This window comes from Tachysurus vachellii, chromosome 8 (assembly GCF_030014155.1).
Source record: "Tachysurus vachellii isolate PV-2020 chromosome 8, HZAU_Pvac_v1, whole genome shotgun sequence".
Taxonomy (NCBI): Eukaryota; Metazoa; Chordata; class Actinopteri; order Siluriformes; family Bagridae; genus Tachysurus; species Tachysurus vachellii.
The window spans coordinates 29,036,159-29,055,152 of NC_083467.1; the positions used below are offsets into that span (position 1 = coordinate 29,036,159).

General features: G+C 38.0%; 1 protein-coding gene across 1 annotated transcript in view; it reads left to right on the forward strand.

Annotated features, from left to right (window-relative positions):
- gulp1a (GULP PTB domain containing engulfment adaptor 1a) overlaps nt 1-18,994 on the forward strand; it is a 156,147-nt gene that overhangs the window by 47,688 nt on the left and 89,465 nt on the right. The window contains exon 2 of the mRNA XM_060877144.1: nt 12,783-12,872. The gene's annotated coding sequence lies outside the window, so the exon portion shown is untranslated. The remainder of the gene's footprint in view (nt 1-12,782; nt 12,873-18,994) is intronic.

Sequence of the window (18,994 nt, forward strand, 5' to 3'; positions counted from 1 at the left end):
TTCGATTGCTCAGTTGTACAAACGTGAGATAATGTAAGTCGCTTTGGATAAGGGCCTCTGCCAAATGCTGTAAAAGTAAATGTTGCTAGTTCGAATCCCGGACTCTACTGAGATGCCACTGTTGCGCATCTGAGCAAGGCCCTTAACCCTCAATTGCTCAGTTGTATTAAAAAAAGAGATGTTCTAAATCGCTATGGATAAGGTCGTTTGCCAAATGCTGTAAATGATATAATGTGATGAAAGTTGTTTACAGTTGAGGTTCTTCCCCAACTTCAGTAGTCATGGACCACAATAATAACATCCTGTTTTGAGAGGTTTTGGTTGTCCACTTGAGTAATATGATTGATATTCTGGAGCAAGGTCTCAAGGTTTTAGCTGTCAGACTGGAGATTATATCTCACGTCTTGAGGTTCAGGATTATAATCTTCATGAGCACGACCGTGTAATTGCACTTCATGTAAACAAGAGCTACGGTCAACACGGTAGTCAGTAACGTTATAATGTTATAATAAAGATCTACGGTCAACAAGGTAGTCAGTAGTGTTATAATGCGGGTTTTCAATCTTATCCGTAAAGGGCCGGTAGGGGTGCAGGTTTTCATTCCCATCGATCAGGAGCTACACCCGATTCCATCATTTGATCATTTGATCTTGGGCTTTAATAGCTTCATGTGTTGGAATAAAAAACCTGATCCTACACCAGCTCTGAACAAGCTTGCGTTAAAAGCTAGCTACCGTACATATTGGTGTAATATTCCTAGGATATTATAATCTTTGGTGTCTAAAAGATGACATCATTGTATCATTAATGAAATTTTTTAAAGGTGACAATTACGGGAACAAGATTATTTTTAAATGTCTGAATTAAGGGCCGACTTTATTCTAGACCTCTGACTTTGTCTTGGACTTCTGTAACATGGCAAACTGATAAAATTAATGAATTTTCTTCATTAATGTTCCCATTAAAGATTCCACTTCTCTAAATTCCTTCCACTCCACCTTTGCACTCCCGGTCCACGTTTTAGCATGAGATGTATACGTATAGCACAACTCAAGTGTGGCTGTACCCCTTAAACAGATGGGTCACTGAGCCTTTAAAAAAAAAAACAGTGATTTATTACTTGCATTTCCACTTCACAGCTCCTAGACGATTAGGAATTGGATTTCTACTATCGCAGCCACCCCATAACCCTGAAGCCTTATCTGTATTTGTAGGAGTAGTGTTAGTATTTGAACTTCTCATTTTCTTGTACTGCTTTAAATTGAGGTACTGCTTACAGTGATTTCTGACAAAGTGGTGGATGCATTGATTTCACCTTTCTGTTCATTCCCTGTCCTATTTATTCATCCCATTCTTTGTGTCAGAATTATAGCTGGGATTTGCTTCACATTTTTGGTGCTTTACTAGAAATACAAGTGCTCTACATATTAAAAACCAACAGAAACAAATCTGTGCTTATATAAATATTAAAACAGCTATGAAAAACGTTTTTATCAGAGTGATTGTTGGATGGAGAAAAATTATGTTTGCGCTAATTTTTAATTGGAGGTTGGGGGGACGTGGGGGGTAGTTTTGGTTCATCTGTAAAGGACATGTATGCAAAACATAAAATTTACCAAAACTTCTGAGTGCCTTCTGTCATAATGACATGTCCTATGACCTAATAGTTGCTCTGATTGGCACTTAATTATAAACCGTCGCTGTCAGACGGAATCCTTGTATCTCCAAAACGTTATTTTTCAGGAAATTAAAAAAACACTGTACCTTATCTGCAGTACACAGGGTTTAGTCCGCGTTGCAGTGGATTGTCTTGCGCTAAATTCCTGTCCTCAGACGAGCACCAGAACTAGCGGAGGTCGAGATTTTTTTTCTTTGAGCCCAGTGTTTTGAAGACATTTACCTCAGAAGACGTGTTGATTCGTTGCGACTCTTCTTGAGGAGAAATATGCCGTGAAGCTCTCCCACGGAGTGAGGAAGAGGTGGACAGTTGAAGTGTCCAATGGAGTTATGAGATTTGCGCTCAAGCTATTTTCAAGACTTTAGATTGGTTAATAACTTGTAAAAATAACAGACCCACGTGGGGACTGACCAATAGCATCGATATGTGAAAAAATATGAAATTGACCAAATTTGGACATACGAGGTTTCCGCCCGACAGCGACGATATGACTGTACTATTAGCTCTATAATAAATTATCCACATTTCTTTACCCGTATCAGAGGAATGGATAGAGCTTGCAGTGACTAATATCTGGACACCTAAAGAAAACGTCTGTTCTTTAAAGATTCCAGATTTCCTGTTGTACATTCTCAACTCTATGACCTGCTGGGAAAATTAGTCTTTCATTTTCATACTGATGGCTGAACCGAGAGTCTCAGAGCCTCTCTTATTTTTTCAGGGCTTCATCAGACGCTTTAATACGGACATGTCCACCCTACAGATCCCGGAGAACTCCATAAATCACTCTCCACTTTATTGATGACACCACACACTGCATTTTGTACTGTCACTAAATGTTTACTAAATGTTACGTAACTTAACATTTTTTACATCACTTTATGTACATTCCGAACAACTCATTCATTCTCTCACTTATTATTTATATGCACAGCCTAAAGAGAAGAAAGAAGGGTTTTCATTTCACACTCATTGCAACTTGTATACTTTATCTTGAGTCATAAAATACGACCTGTTCCAGGACATAAGACTTTTATTTACCTTTAACCTGTTCCTGTCACTATTTGTACACAGATTTATGAAATCAAAGCTCTTTTTACTAAGCATCCTGGGTTAAATGTACTTCTCACGTATTTTCAACCATTTCAAGCCTCCTTAGTAACTAAAACTGTCAGTTGATGCTTTAACGGACCATCTGTGGGCGCTAATTAGGATTATATTTTGGTGATTGCCATCTGGATTCTGTGTCCGCTTTTTTCTGTAGGTTATCACTGGTCTCGAGCTCAGCATCGATCCTGAAAGAAAAAAAAAACAAAACAAAAAAAACAGAAGTAAAGGACAGTATCAGCAGATTCTAACAAATTTAGGCCTGTTACACATATGGGTCATTTACTCACTCTCTCACTCATTTTCTACCGCTTATCCGAACTACCTCGGGTCACGGGGAGCCTGTGCCTATCTCAGGCGTCATTGGGCATCAAGGCAGGATACACCCTGGACGGAGTGCCAACCCATCACAGGGCACACACACACACTCTCATTCACTCACGCAATCACACACTACGGACAATTTTCCAGAGATGCCAATCAACCTACCATGCATGTCTTTGGACCGGGGGAGGAAACCGGAGTACCCGGAGGAAACCCCCGAGGCACGGGGAGAACATGCAAACTCCACACACACAAGGTGGAGGCGGGAATCGAACCCCCAACCCTGGAGGTGTGAGGCGAACGTGATAACCACTAAGCCACCGTGCACCCCTTGGGTAATTTATGAAATCAAATATTCCATAAGGATATTTATCTACCTCTATATTACTATGCCTAAGCTCTGTAATATTTATATACATCATGTATAAAATGGATATACAGTATATGATTGTTAAAATCATTTATCAGGTTCGCTCCGTTGTGTTCATAAATCAACAAACATTTCCTAAAGGACGTTAAATTGACGTTAATATTTAATATGCCAGACAGGTGGTGCTAGTTTTTCCTCCTTATTAAAATCACAGGTGCCTTGTTTTAAGGACCATCATTTTCTCTCATGAATAATAAATTGACTTGGCAGTTTCATTAAAAAAGTGTCACCAGAGAAAATAAAGTACAGAAACATTTACTTTTATTCTCTTCAAAACCTACAGTTTCTGTAACTTACTGAATTTTGAAACACCCCAATCCCCACATGTAAAGTAATGCTACACCGCTAAAATCACCACTTTTACCAATGACTAATCACTAATCACCATTTTTCCAGTCATTGATCACCGATGTTCCCAAAGACCAATTACTAATCATCGATCACCACTGCCCTGATTACTGATCACCATTGTTGGAGATCACTAATCAAATTTTTTCCAAATCACCAATCAAGGATCGCCATTGTTCTCAATTACCACTCACTAATCACATTCTTTCCACTGACCAATCAATCATTGATCACCACTGCTCCTGTTAACAACCTAGCCACTAGCCACTAATCACCACTTGCTATTTTTCCCCAACCAATAGTGATCAGTGATTGGTCACTGGAAACAACAGCATTTTTTCCAATGACACTTATAGATTATGAATTTTTCAAATGAGCTGTTACTGATCACCATTTTTCCCACTAACCAATCACAGATCACCATTTTTCCTGTAGTAACCAATCACTGATAATGAGTCTTCCGTCAGTCACTTTTCAGCGTACATCAAAAATTCATCTCAAACTCTTTAAACAAATCTTCATACTTCTGCTTCCAGTTTTTTTACTAACACTATAGCACCTGAAGCCCGCTAGTGTTTGTTTTTCAATCACCACAAGGAAATTGTTTCCTCGACCCTACTAAAGAAGCGTAGACTCTTTTTAAATTCTTTACACTTTATTAGCTGCTACATTACGGTCTTCCTTTACTACTTCACTCAAGTATACCGCAAGTGTTTTCAGCTCCAACAGGAGAAGAGCGCTTCACAGCCCTCAGAAATATGATAGACATGTCCAACATTTTGTTTTTCAAGATTAAGTTCAAGATAAAAATATTTCACAGATGCTGTTTGGCATAAAAAAGGTGATGTTCAATATGTGCCACTAAAAGCGATCATTAGCAGAATTAGCCAGCTAGTTAACATTAGTGCAGTGCTGTCTTTAGCATGCTAGTTAACATTAGTGCAGTGCTGTCTTTAGCATGCTAGTTAACATTAGTGCAGTGCTGTCTTTAGCATGCTAGTTAACATTAGTGCAGTGCTGTCTTTAGCATGCTAGTTAACATTAGTGCAGTGCTGTCTTTAGCATGCTAGTTAACATTAGTGCAGTGCTGTCTTTAGCATGCTAGTTAACATTAGTGCAGTGCTGTCTTTAGCATGCTAGTTAACATTAGTGCAGTGCTGTCTTTAGCATGCTAGTTAACATTAGTGCAGTGCTGTCTTTAGCATGCTAGTTAACATTAGTGCAGTGCTGTCTTTAGCATGCTAGTTAACATTAGTGCAGTGCTGTCTTTAGCATGCTAGTTAACATTAGTGCAGTGCTGTCTTTAGCATGCTAGTTAACATTAGTGCAGCGCTGTCTTTAGCATACTAGTTAACATTATTGCAGTGCTGTCTTTAGCATGCTAGTTAACATTAGTGCAGTGCTGTCTTTAGAATGCTAGTTAACATTAGTGCAGTGCTGTCTTTAGCATGCTAGTTAACATTAGTGCAGTGCTGTCTTTAGCATGCTAGTTAACATTAGTGCAGTGCTGTCTTTAGCATGCTAGTTAACATTATTGCAGTGCTGTCTTTAGCATGCTAGTTAACATTATTGCAGTGCTGTCTTTAGCATGCTAGTTAACATTAGTGCAGTGCTGTCTTTAGCATGCTGGTTAACAGTGCAGTGCTGTCTTTAGCATGCTAGTTAACATTAGTGCAGTGCTGTCTTTAGCATGCTGGTTAACAGTGCAGTGCTGTCTTTAGCATGCTAGTTAACATTAGTGCAGTGCTGTCTTTAGCATGCTGGTTAACAGTGCAGTGCTGTCTTTAGCATGCTAGTTAACATTAGTGCAGCGCTGTCTTTAGCATGCTAGCTAACATTAGTGCAGTGCTGTCTTTAGCATGCTAGTTAACATTAGTGCAGCACTGTCTTTAGCATACTAGTTAACATTATTGCAGTGCTGTCTTTAGCATGCTAGTTAACATTAGTGCAGTGCTGTCTTTAGCATGCTAGTTAACATTAGTGCAGTGCTGTCTTTAGCATGCTAGTTAACATTAGTGCAGTGCTGTCTTTAGCATGCTAGTTAACATTAGTGCAGTGCTGTCTTTAGCATGCTAGTTAACATTATTGCAGTGCTGTCTTTAGCATGCTAGTGAACATTATTGCAGTGCTGTCTTTAGCATGCTAGTTAACATTAGTGCAGTGCTGTCTTTAGCATGCTAGTTAACATTAGTGCAGTACTGTCTTTAGCATGCTAGTTAACATTAGTGCAGTGCTGTCTTTAGCATGCTGGTTAACAGTGCAGTGCTGTCTTTAGCATGCTAGTTAACATTAGTGCAGTACTGTCTTTAGCATGCTAGTTAACATTAGTGCAGTGCTGTCTTTAGCATGCTAGTTAACATTAGTGCAGTGCTGTCTTTAGCATGCTGGTTAACAGTGCAGTGCTGTCTTTAGCATGCTAGTTAACATTAGTGCAGCGCTGTCTTTAGCATGCTAGCTAACATTAGTGCAGTGCTGTCTTTAGCATGCTAGTTAACATTAGTGCAGCACTGTCTTTAGCATACTAGTTAACATTATTGCAGTGCTGTCTTTAGCATGCTAGTTAACATTAGTGCAGTGCTGTCTTTAGCATGCTAGTTAACATTAGTGCAGTGCTGTCTTTAGCATGCTAGTTAACATTAGTGCAGTGCTGTCTTTAGCATGCTAGTTAACATTAGTGCAGTGCTGTCTTTAGCATGCTAGTTAACATTAGTGCAGCGCTGTCTTTAGCATGCTAGCTAACATTAGTGCAGTGCTGTCTTTAGCATGCTAGTTAACATTAGTGCAGCACTGTCTTTAGCATACTAGTTAACATTATTGCAGTGCTGTCTTTAGCATGCTAGTTAACATTAGTGCAGTGCTGTCTTTAGCATGCTAGTTAACATTAGTGCAGTGCTGTCTTTAGCATGCTGGTTAACAGTGCAGTGCTGTCTTTAGCATGCTAGTTAACATTAGTGCAGTACTGTCTTTAGCATGCTAGTTAACATTATTGCAGTGCTGTCTTTAGCATGCTAGTTAACATTAGTGCAGTGCTGTCTTTAGCATGCTAGTTAACAGTGCAGTACTGTCTTTAGCATGCTAGTTAACATTAGTGCAGTGCTGTCTTTAGCATGCTAGTTAACATTAGTGCAGCACTGTCTTTAGCATGCTAGTTAACATTAGTGCAGCACTGTCTTTAGCATGCTAGTCTAGATAATATTGTTGTAATATTAAATTGTAATATTAAACTTTTGTTGTAAACAGTATTATAAATGATATTTTATAAATAAATGTAATCTAAACCTAGTAGTTCTAGTTTGGCTTGTGATTGATTGGTTTGTTATTCTCTAACAACAACAAGCTTTAATGTTTGAGAATTTTCACAACTGTTTGCTAACTTTTTCTTGAAAACACGCCCACGTTTCAAATGAACCAATCATGAACAAGTTTCTGTTTTGTGTTTAAAGGCCATTTTATATATTTTTTATTAAATTAGCATATTTGTATCGTGAGACAGTTATTTTCAGAATCATTTATGAATGAAACAGTAAAACCACAAATCACATCAAATTCAAAATGAATTTATTTGGAAGAGAACGACATCAGTTTAAATGTCTGAATTTGTGTGGTTTTTTTTTCCTCCTATCAATCATACACCCAGGCATACATCCTTTTTTATTCTCCACCTCTCTATCGGTTATAGTGACCTTCGCTTCATTATTTCCAGCCAGTAATTACTGTGTAGCCTAACTTGGCCTGTGTGTCACAAATTAGTAAGTCTCATTTGTTAGAGGATTGTTTCATGAAGCTTTTAATATGTTCAGTATTTAATGTCTCTTTGTAGAGACCTAGATCCTTTTACTCCTGAACTTTCCACCCAGAAGGACACTTTAGTTCCAAGTTACCATTATGGGCTTAGGGGGTTTTTACACGTAGCTTGTTTGGTTTGGATCTTTTAGACATATACCTGATACGATTGTAGCATTCAAGCTAAGATCCTCACAAAACAAACTCAGGGGTGGTTTACTGTGGTGAGAAAGCAACCTGTACAGCGGTGCATGATGGCAACTGTGTTACGTAGCATGCTTGGTTGAATCGCAGGTTAACGTTAACGTATAATGACTCGTCTCGGAAACAGGAGAATTAAACCAATGGATAGCAAACTTCAGTACTAGAGGAGTAAATACTTTGGGATGTGCTGAGATCGTAACGTGGGATGTTAAGAGAAACATTTGCTTCATTACACCACTCTGTTGGGGATTTTTATATATTTTATTATAACCACACACTTTTTAATGTTGAATGAATCTCTGAATGCTGACTTTACTTCTGTAACTATTCACATATGGATTACTTCCATGCCGATACTTTTAAGGAAGCAGCGTGTGAACCAGAGGCGGTGCCACTGGGGAAAATGTTGGTTCTGCCTGAATTTAGTCCAGTTCAAATAAGTTTTTCTGTTCTGTAGATTGAGATGTGTGTGTGAGGTGAGTGAGTGTGTGAGTGAGTGTGTGAGTGAGTGTGTGAGTGAGTGTGTGAGTGAGTGTGTGTGATGAGTGAGTGTGGGTGAGTGTGTGTGGTGAGTGAGACAGTGTGAGAGTGAGTGTGTGTGGAGAGTGTGTGTGGTGAGTGAGTGTGATTCAGTGTAAGAGTGAGTGTGTGTGGTGAGTGAGATTCAGTGTGAGAGTGTGTGTGTGTGGTGAGTGATTGTGAGGAGTGTGTGAGGAGTGTGTGAGGAGTGTGTGAGGAGTGTGTGTGATTGAGTGAGTGTGATTGAGTGTGCGAGTGTGTGTGTGTGGTGAGTGAGTGTGATTGAGTGTGATTGATTGTGAGAGTGTGTGTGTGGTGAGTGAGTGTGATTGAGTGTGCGAGTGTGTGTGTGGTGAGTGAGTGTGATTGGGTGTGTGTGGTGAGTGAGTGTGATTGAGTGTGATTGAGTGTGTGTGTGGTGAGTGAGTGTGATTGAGTGTGTGTGTGGTGAGTGAGTGTGATTGAGTGTGTGTGTGTGTGTGGTGAGTGAGTGTGATTGAGTGTGATTGAGTGTGTGTGTGGTGAGTGAGTGTGATTGAGTGTGTGTGTGGTGAGTGAGTGTGATTGAGTGTGTGTGTGTGTGTGTGTGGTGAGTGAGTGTGATTGAGTGTGGGTGAGTGTGTGAGTGAGTGTGTGTGGTGAGTGAGTGTGATTCAGTGTGTGTGTGTGATGAGTGAGTGTGATTGAGTGTGTGTGGTGAGTGAGTGTGATTGAGTGTGTGTGTGTGGTGAGTGAGTGTGATTGAGTGTGCGAGTGTGTGTGGTGAGTGAGTGTGATTGAGTGTGTGTGGTGAGTGAGTGTGATTGAGTGTGAGTGTGAGTGTGAGTGAGTGTGTGTGTGGTGAGTGAGTGTGATTGAGTGTGATTGAGTGTGTGTGTGTGTGGTGAGTGAGTGTGATTGAGTGTGTGTGTGTGGTGAGTGAGTGTGATTGAGTGATTGAGTGTGAGAGTGTGTGTGTGTGCGTAAGTGTGTGTATGTGTGTTTGTGAGACTGAAGCTCACAGCCTTCCCCCCAGCAGCACTGAGGCTCTGACAGATGTTTAGATCCTAAGAGTCTGGAGGCTTCACTTACCTGTACTCTGGGACTTGGGTATGTCAGGAAGCAGAAAAACAGCCATCTAAGATTTTCACAAGGATACAATAAGCAGACGTGTGAAATCTTACTTTCGTCAGGTCGCACGTCTCGGTTAATTCTATTTAGCTGTGCATTTACATCTCATAGCCCTTTTGTACATTATCATTTGTGTGCATGAGCTGCATCATGTGACAAACACTTTGAGTGACAGGAACACTGTGGGACACAGAAGATGTCAGACATCTTACTGTTCATAAAAATAGCACCAAATTAATTTATAAAACTAAACTTTTTGTAGTTTTTCTCACAGTTTTTTTTTCCCACCGAACTTGTGCACAGTTTGTGGGATAAGTTTTGTAGCATTGCACTTTTTTGGGGATGAGTCTGATTTCTGGGTAGATTAGTGTTCGCTTTTCTAATCAGTCATGTTCCTTCAGGAGCTTTTTTAAAACCCTGTTTTCTGTTCAACGTTTCAGATTTTTGTACAGTTTTATTTTTAATAAATTTTATTACATATTTTTATATAATATTATTATATTTTTATAATTTAATATTAATTGGAAGCTGTTTTGACTTTTTTTATTGCTCATTGGGAATAAATTCAAACACATTTAAAAATACATTTAATATAAATCTTGAATTTTTTGTCTCATATTAATCTTTGTATAATATAAAATTTTTTGTATTATTTGTATTATGTTTCTTATGCTCTGTAAAGCTGCTTTGAGACAACGTCTATTGTTAAAAGCGCTACACAAATAATATTGAGTTGAACTGCACATTGATTTTGTGTTCTACTAAAAGCCAGATGTCAAGCTTCAAACCACGATCTGCTTCTGTGTTGTTTTTTGTCAAACGAGTGCAAATGGTTTATTAAAAAGGTTTCAGTTGAAGTGTAATAAGTTTCTTCTCATACAAGTCAAAAAGTTGTGTAGCTGAATGTGGTGAGGCAAAAAGGAACTCTGACACTGAAAGCCTGAGGGACACGTGTTAGGCTCTGCTTTAGAACAGTGACTCGAGTCGTGCTGCCCTCAGCACTGTGTCCTTCATCACATTTAGAACCTGTCAGGCTGAGACGAGGTCTCGAATCCACCGGCCACCATTAGTGAGGTCTGTTGGGAAAACAAATCCTTAACCTTATAGACCTGTTGACTTACTTTCAGTCCTCGTTTTCAGTCTTCTAGAGCTGTACATTTATATAACTGAGAATTTTAACTGGAAAAACCATAACGTTAAAGTTTGCACAAAGTTATCGTTTAAGAAATTTAATAGAATTGACATTTGTTTAAACAGAAATAGGAAAAAAAGTGTTTCTGAAAAACAAGTTCTTGCTGCTGACCATGTTGTTACTTTGTGGTCAGTTATTTCTTATTCGAAAAAACAAGTTTGTTGTTTGTTTTCGGTGCTTTAATACGATGTACTATGGACTGCTTCAGCTCCCACGGCCTCGGTGGTAGAAACAGAGATTTTGGATAAGACCCAAGTGTAGTGTTAACTTCTATCTATTTCAGTCCACAGCTGTTATTACTGTTTTGTTTTATATATATATATACATATATATATATGTATGTATATATATATATATATATATATATATATATATATATATATATATATATATATATATATATATGTATATATATATATATGTATGTATATATATATATATGTATGTATATATATATATATATATATATATATATATATATATATATATATATATATATAATTATTATTTTTTTTTGTTTCTAGAAATCTTTTTTTATATAAAGTGCTGATGCAAACTGACTGGATCTTTTTTGCAATGTTGCGTGTTTAATAGTTGCTTGATTTTCTCGAATTTTTTCAACATTATCTAATTAGTGATATTCTAAACCGGGGGGCACGGTGGCTTAGTGGTTAGTGTGTGGAGTTTGCATGTTCTCCCTGTGCCTCGGGGGTTTCCTCCGGGTACTCCGGTTTCCTCCCCCGGTCCAAAGACATGCATGGTAGGTTGATTGGCATCTCTGGAAAATTGTCCGTAGTGTGTGATTGCGTGAGTGTATGAGAGTGTGTGTGTGTGTGTGTGTGTGTGTGTGCCCTGCGATGGGTTGGCACTCCGTCCAGGGTGTATCCTGCCTTGATGCCCGATGACGCCTGAGATAGGCACAGGCTCCCCGTGACCCGAGGTAGTTCGGATAAGCGGTAGAAGATGAATGAATGAATGATATTCTAAACCATTAGCTAGCTTGTTGTTTTTAGGTATATTCTCATGTTATTATTTTTCTTATAGACTTTTTTTTTTTTTAATTTTTAGTAGTTGACTAGATTTATTTAGGTATATTCTCTAACAATAGCAAGCTTTAATGTTTAACTGTTTGCTAACTTTGTCTTGAAAACACTGACACACGCACGCTTCAAATTGACCAATCAAGACCAAGTAATTTTATATGAATTATATGATACAGAAATTTATTTATTTACAAATTTTATTTTTTGTCCAATATTAGATTTTTATATTACAGTAATATTAGAAGTGTGATGTCTTCTTTTACCAGTTTGTCTAAAATGTTGTGAAATTTCATTTACAAAATTTGAATATTGATAAATCGCGATTTAAAACAAGAAAAAAAACATTTGTGACAAAAATGAAAGGTAAACAATTAATAACAATATGATTCTTATTATCTGTACGTTGTTTATTGTTCACTAACCTAATTTGTAAATTTCCAAATAAAATCTGCATCTGTTATGTTTGTATGTTCTTTTTGGAATCGTTTGCAGTTAAAAGAAACCGACGTTGCAAGAAATTTACAAAATTTGCATGGTCTGTCTTGACTGTGTTGAAAAAAAACATAAACAAAAGAAAATGAAAGTTAAAATGATCAATTACAAACTTTCTTAGCTTTCTTATAGTTTGTTATACAGTTGTTTTTTCTATCTCTTATTGTTTGATTTATATACAGATTTATATTTATATATAGGACGTCACATCATGTTTTTTTGATGTTAACTCTGGATTTCACATCTTTCACTTCTAGCTTTTATCTATAATTGTTATGTTGGCTTTGGTTCAGTGTTACTTGCTTTATGAGCGATCTCCTGGGAACTACTGTACGTTTAAACACCTTATATGCAGCCCTTTTAATTCCTTTCCTTATTATAATGCTATGGTTTTGTTGCTTATAATGATTGAAGTCTAGTACAGAGATCAGTCGGTGGTGCTAACTGGTCCCCAGTTTCTCCCACTAATTGGTTGCCATGCTGCTTCTTTTAGGAGACATATCGTATTTATTTAAGATGTTTACGTGAATATTTCCATCTTGGCCTTCGTAGGAAACTTGCTGTTCCTGAGATGATAAAGGCGCTATTAAATGAGTGAGAAAACATCCAAGGATTTGAGACGATTTCAGAACCCCAGGACTGGTAAGACAACCTGTATTTATTTATATAATTATCTATTTATTTATTTATTTATTATTTTTAAAGGCTTTGTCTGAGCAGCGTTTATTCACACATGCTATTTTCCAAAATATAAATTGGAAGGCTATATATAAGGAATGAGCTGTAATGTGTACTGTTCTGATCACAAGCCCACATCCTAATTGGGATTTGTTTGTCTGATATCGCAGCGATTTGCCAGCACAGCCAATTCATTTTTTTACTTTAGAATCAGACGTCCTAATGTTTTATCTGTTATTTGTTATGTTCAATGTTGTGAACCAAGTGAATTCGTTTTATCGCTTACATTATAGCAGCTATAAACATCATCATCATCATCATCATCATCAACTCGCTCTTTTTACACACTCTTGAAGTTAAGAAAGTAAGAAAATAAAATTTTGACCATAAAGCAACAAATCTTCATCCGTCCCGAAGACTTAACTCTGAAATTGTTTACCATACAGTATAAGTGGCTGTACATGAGGCGTTACCATGGAAACAATAATGCAGTAGCATGAGCATGTTCATATAAATGAATCAGAAAAATACTAATATAAAAAAAATAAAAAATCAGCAACACTTGGGTAAAAGTTAGAATTAGATGGTAAATCATTATATATAAAATATATATATATATATATATATATATATATATATATATATATATATATATATATATATATATATATCATTAAGCAATAATTAAAGACAACCTACCGAAATTAGATTTAGATAAAAGAAGTAAATTTTATAACCCATTCATCTTTTGACTGCTGTCTGTCTGTCTGTCCGTCTGTCTGTTTATCGACACACACCATCGCATACAGTGGGTCAGAGCCCAAAATGTTTGAGACCACATTAATCACAATAATTATGTGACAACCTGAAGTTCTTATTTTGTTTTTTAAACAGGTTATAACCAGGATTTGAAATGTTTAAGATATTTAAAAGAAAGTAGTAAATGTCCAGCACATTTATGCCATTTGGCAGATGCTCTTATCCAGAGCGACTTATTATAAGATAAAATATCTTATTTTTTATGCAACTGAGCAATTAAGGGTTAAGGTCCTTGCTCAGGGTCCCAACAGTTGCAGCTTTGTGGACTTGGGATGTAAACTCACAGCCTTCTGGTTGGTAGGCCAACATCTTAACCACTAGGCTACCACTAATCACATAACCACACAGCACCACTTTCTTTGTCCCTTTGTCAACTATTTTCAGTGTCAGTTTTCTAGACCACTGCTTAGAAGAACCCATGGTGCTGATTGTTGGGGCAAAGGTCAGATGAGTCTGGGCATTTAAAACCTTTGAGATTGACATCACCTGGTCTTTCCAGATGATGATTGAGAACAATCCATGACACTGTCAGGTCTCAGCTTTCCAAAGGGGGCGGTACAAGGTATTATCTCTGCAGGGTGCCCAAACTTTTGCAGTTGTTGCATTTTTTAGTTTTTTTGTTATTTTGAAAGGGTAAATGATGAAAAATCAAATCGAACTTTTTTTGATATATTATAAGAATGTCTAATCTGTTATTTGATGCCTTTTGGAGATTTTTCTATCTTTTCTTGGCTTCTTTATGAACATTAACACAAATTTTTACCTGGGGTGCTCAAACTTTCGAGCCTCATTGTACATAAGCAAATGTATGCTATTGACCATATTAACTGCTTCATACAGGTCTGATTTCCCTCATGTCTAATCTTAATTTCCCTAATTTCCCCTTATGCCTAAATCATGTGTTCAGATGACACTGGGATGGTTTCGATCTAAAGCGGATCATAAGGTTTTTCATAACGTGTCCCTGCCAGTGCAGAGTCATTAAAGCTGAGAAGACGACACCAAAATGCTGAACAGGTCTGAAATTTAAGTAGATTTTGTGCCACTTTTTTGGCACAGATGGTGGATTGAGACTTCCTCCAAATGGTGAATTTATGTAGCAGCTGTGAGATAGCATCAGGGCAATATTACAACCCTGCAGTCATATTTATAAAGAAACATATTCATGAGAGTGGAGTGGAGCGGAGATCATACGGATGGTGTACAGACAGGTGATGAATTAAAGGGAAATCTAAGATAAAATGGCTTAGTAAGGAGTTCAGGCCACAACAAGCTGCCCGAACAGGTTTACTTTAGGAGTCTCCTGCAGCAGTACACACCGAATGTACGTTTGTAAGATATTCTCTCAGTTGGTATCTCCCATAGGTGCTGAGATGTGTTAAGTGAGAAGGTCATATCATGTTATTTACATCATTTTATCTACATCCTGTGAGCTTCTGAGTAAAGCTTTCAAATACTGAACACTGAAACAAATAGTGACTTAATGCATAAATACTCAATACGTATTCAAATCATTCAGTCAGAACAAAGAACACATCCGTTTGTCCATCCATCTGTCCATCCATCCATTCTCAACACCGCTTATCCTACTGAGTCAGGGGGAACCTGGAGTTTATCCCAGGAGACTCAGGGCACGAGGCAGGAGACATCCTGGACAGGATGCCAGTCTATCTCACATTACACACAGAGACACACACACAGAGACACACACACAAACAATCACACAATTTAGAGATGCCAGTTGGGCTACAACACATGCCTTTGGACTGAAGGAGGAAACCCCACACACAAGGCAGAAGAAGGAGCCAAAACCCCAAACCCTGAAGGTGTGATGCTCCAAAGAAGCCAAATTTATGTTGCTGTTTTTTTTTTTTTTTTTACATTTCCGCTAACCTCTTTACGTAGTGCAGGTCAGGTCCGTATTCAGTTCCCATGAACCTGAGGTGTAGAAGATCGGCTTCATTGTTCTCCCACACAATGTGACACCTGGACCAGCAGTGCTCCATTTCACCTGCCTACCACAAGCCTTTTCCCATCACTCACATTTTACATTTACAGCATTTAGCAGACACCCTTATATCATTTGTACACAACTGAGCAATTAAGGGTTAAGGGCCTTGCTCAGGGGCCCAGCAGTGGCAGCTTGGTGGACGTCGGAATCGAACTCACAACCTTCCGTTTGATAGACCAACACCTTTACCACTAAGCTACCACAACCCGTTGTGTGTCACAGATCACAGAACTGCTCAGGCGCCTTCTCTTCTCACGAACATTGTATGGGTGTTGCTGTGCACGCCATCATAAGTTGTAGCGTTTGGCACTTGTTAATAACAGACTGTGTGACATATGGTATCAAGCGAAGGCTGCTCAATGCCTCCAGCCCATTCATCACTCATCACAGAGGCTACTTGACTTTTTACTCCAAGTTTTCAATCACTGTTCTTTTATTCTGAGATGAAGGAAATACTACTACAACTAGAATAAAACTATTACTACTTCTACTATAATAATAATGATAATAATAATAATAATAATAATAATAATAATAATAATAATAATAATAATAATAATAATTAAAGCTGCAAGCAGCATTTCCCGGGTTCAAGCTTTTAAGGCCTTTGGATTGACATGACAATATATGTCATGTCATGCTACATATGTCATGCTACAGAGGGTGCCACAACATATGTCATGTGAAGTACTCACCCGTCCAGTTTTCCCTAAAATAAACAAAGTCATATCCATTAGAGATGAATCTTTAGAACCTTAGAGATGAAGGTATCTTAAGTATGTAACTTAGTGAGCCAGCATTAATGTATTCAATGTTAGAGATTTAAGCACTTATGCACGTCGCTCTGGATAAGGGCGTCTGCCAAATGCTGTAAATGTAAATGTAGATGAGCCGGATACTTGGCTGAAACGAGTATCCGGTACGGATAAAGCACTTCTGCCGAGTACGAGTATTATATGAGTAATACGAGTCAATATCTGTGCTCGGATTGAATGAAAATCATCATTGGCTAGCTGATTGTGTCAGCGTTCTGTGATAGGCTAGTTACAGCGCCCCTCCCCTACAGTGATAGGCTAGTCACAGCGCCCCTCCCCTACACACATACAGATGTATTGTGTTGCTGTGTCTCGCTCTGCTCACTCACAGTCACACACAGAACAGCTCTCTGTCTCTCCCTCAGTCACTCGGGTTCGCGGGTCTTTTCCGTTAACGTTTAGGGTTTCTTCAGCTTTTTACTTCGGGTTGTAACGTTAATAATACGTACTTACTAACCAGTAGAGTTCTGGTAAATGTGGGTTCGTTCAGACGTGGTGCTTGCTTGGTAGAATGCGACTCGCATTGCGTCTCTGCCTGTCGGAGATTTTTTTTTCTTTTTTAAACCTTCAGCTGTCTCTAACCAGTAACCAGACACTGAGTGTCTGACACGTTTTTGCTGTATTTCATAAAAACATAAAGGTAGTAAGCTAGTGTTATAAATATTGCAAATTAATTATTACCGGGTAAAGCCCCTCCCATTTCAAGACAAGCCCCGCCTACACCCACTCAGAGAATCAGAATCAGAATCTTTGCCTTACAAGTCAGCACAAAATTGGGTTTTTGGACTGTTTTTTTTTTTTTAAAAATGTTTTTTAGTGATTTTTCCGTTATAGCACCACCAAGTGGCCAATCGCCGCGGTTTTTGAACTGTAACCTCAGTTTGACCTCTTTCATATGTCTTCCAAGTTTGGTGTTGATAGCTCATTTAGTTCTTGAGTTATTGACATTTTAGTAAAACTGGCTCCTCACAGTCCAAACGTTTTGGGGCCCCTTAAGGACCCTGAATCAAAATTTCAACTTTTTTTCGAAGATTATTGACATTGAGACTCCAGAGAATATTACTGCACTGGATTGGTCTCGATCAAGCGAAAAACCTAGGACTAGTTAGCAAAAGTAGGTTTCGGACAAAATGCACTATAGCGAAAAAATTTAATGGCGGAAATGAAATCGGAGATATACGTTTTTTAAGTCATGAGCCAAGGATTCCAATGATATAAAGCACTTGAGATTTGGAGATACGGTTTAGGAGTTATGGGCACAAACGCGTTGAAGAACGCTGAAGCGCCCCAAATTGTCCGATTCCGCTGAGACCTTGGCCCTGAGTAACTGTGACCAGTACTACCATCTGACCAAGTTTGAGCTCTCTAGGCCTTACGGTTTGGGCTGCACGACCGTTTCTAGGGCGGAATAATAATAATAATAATAATAATAATAATAATAATAATAATAATAATAATAATAATAATAAAAATCCTAACAAAAACAATAGGTTTCCAGCGCTTCGCGCTTGAACCCTAATAATAATAATAATATAATATATAATAAATTATATTAAATTATAATAATATAATATAATATATTATAATAATAATAATAATACTAAATTCACATGATGTAATTCTTAGTCCTTCTTGCTTTTTTCTCCACTTTTTTGATCAAATGTTTTGTCTTTCAGACTCAAGACAATCAGTTATACAATTAAACGATAACAAGACTATTGTTACCAAGACAAAGAAGAATCAAAAACAACTGTTATTAGGATTAAATGAGTCCAAATGCAACACAAGCACACGACTGATCACTTTTTCACGCTCTAAGTCTAGTTTTCCAGACTGCTGAGCCACTTCTGTCTGCACGCCTGTCATTTCTATTCATATTTTTAAAGTAAAATTGATTTAATCTAAGAAGTAATTTCTTCACCTGCATAAAAGTTACAGTTCTGATGCTGTGAGGATGGAGCATCACAATAAAAATTTATTTCTCCTTAGCTGAAAGGAGCCCAAGCAGTGATCCTCTCTATATCAACCTCCAACATTCTCTGTCTAATGAGTTTGCAGGTCATTAGTTGTGATTATATGCATTTGTGATTTTGTGTGTGTGTGTCTATGTGTGAGTGTGTGTGTGTGTGTGAGTCTGTGTGGGTCTGTGTGTGTGTGTGTGTGTGTGTGAGTCTGTGTGTGTGTGAGTCTGTGTGTGTGTGAGGGTGTGTGTGTGTGTGTGTAATGTTTATGCCAGGATCACTTGCCTCCTGCCTCAGCTAATTGAATTATGATTGATTCCTGTGAGAGGCTGTAATGTGTTGAGATAAAGGTGTGATTTGCTTCCTCCCATCATCACTGAGGTTCAGGTGTTTACACAGAGCGCACTGCAGACGCTAGAGTTCCTCTATTACATACACAACGCTATTAAAGGTACAGGATTTCTGCTTATCAGTAAAACT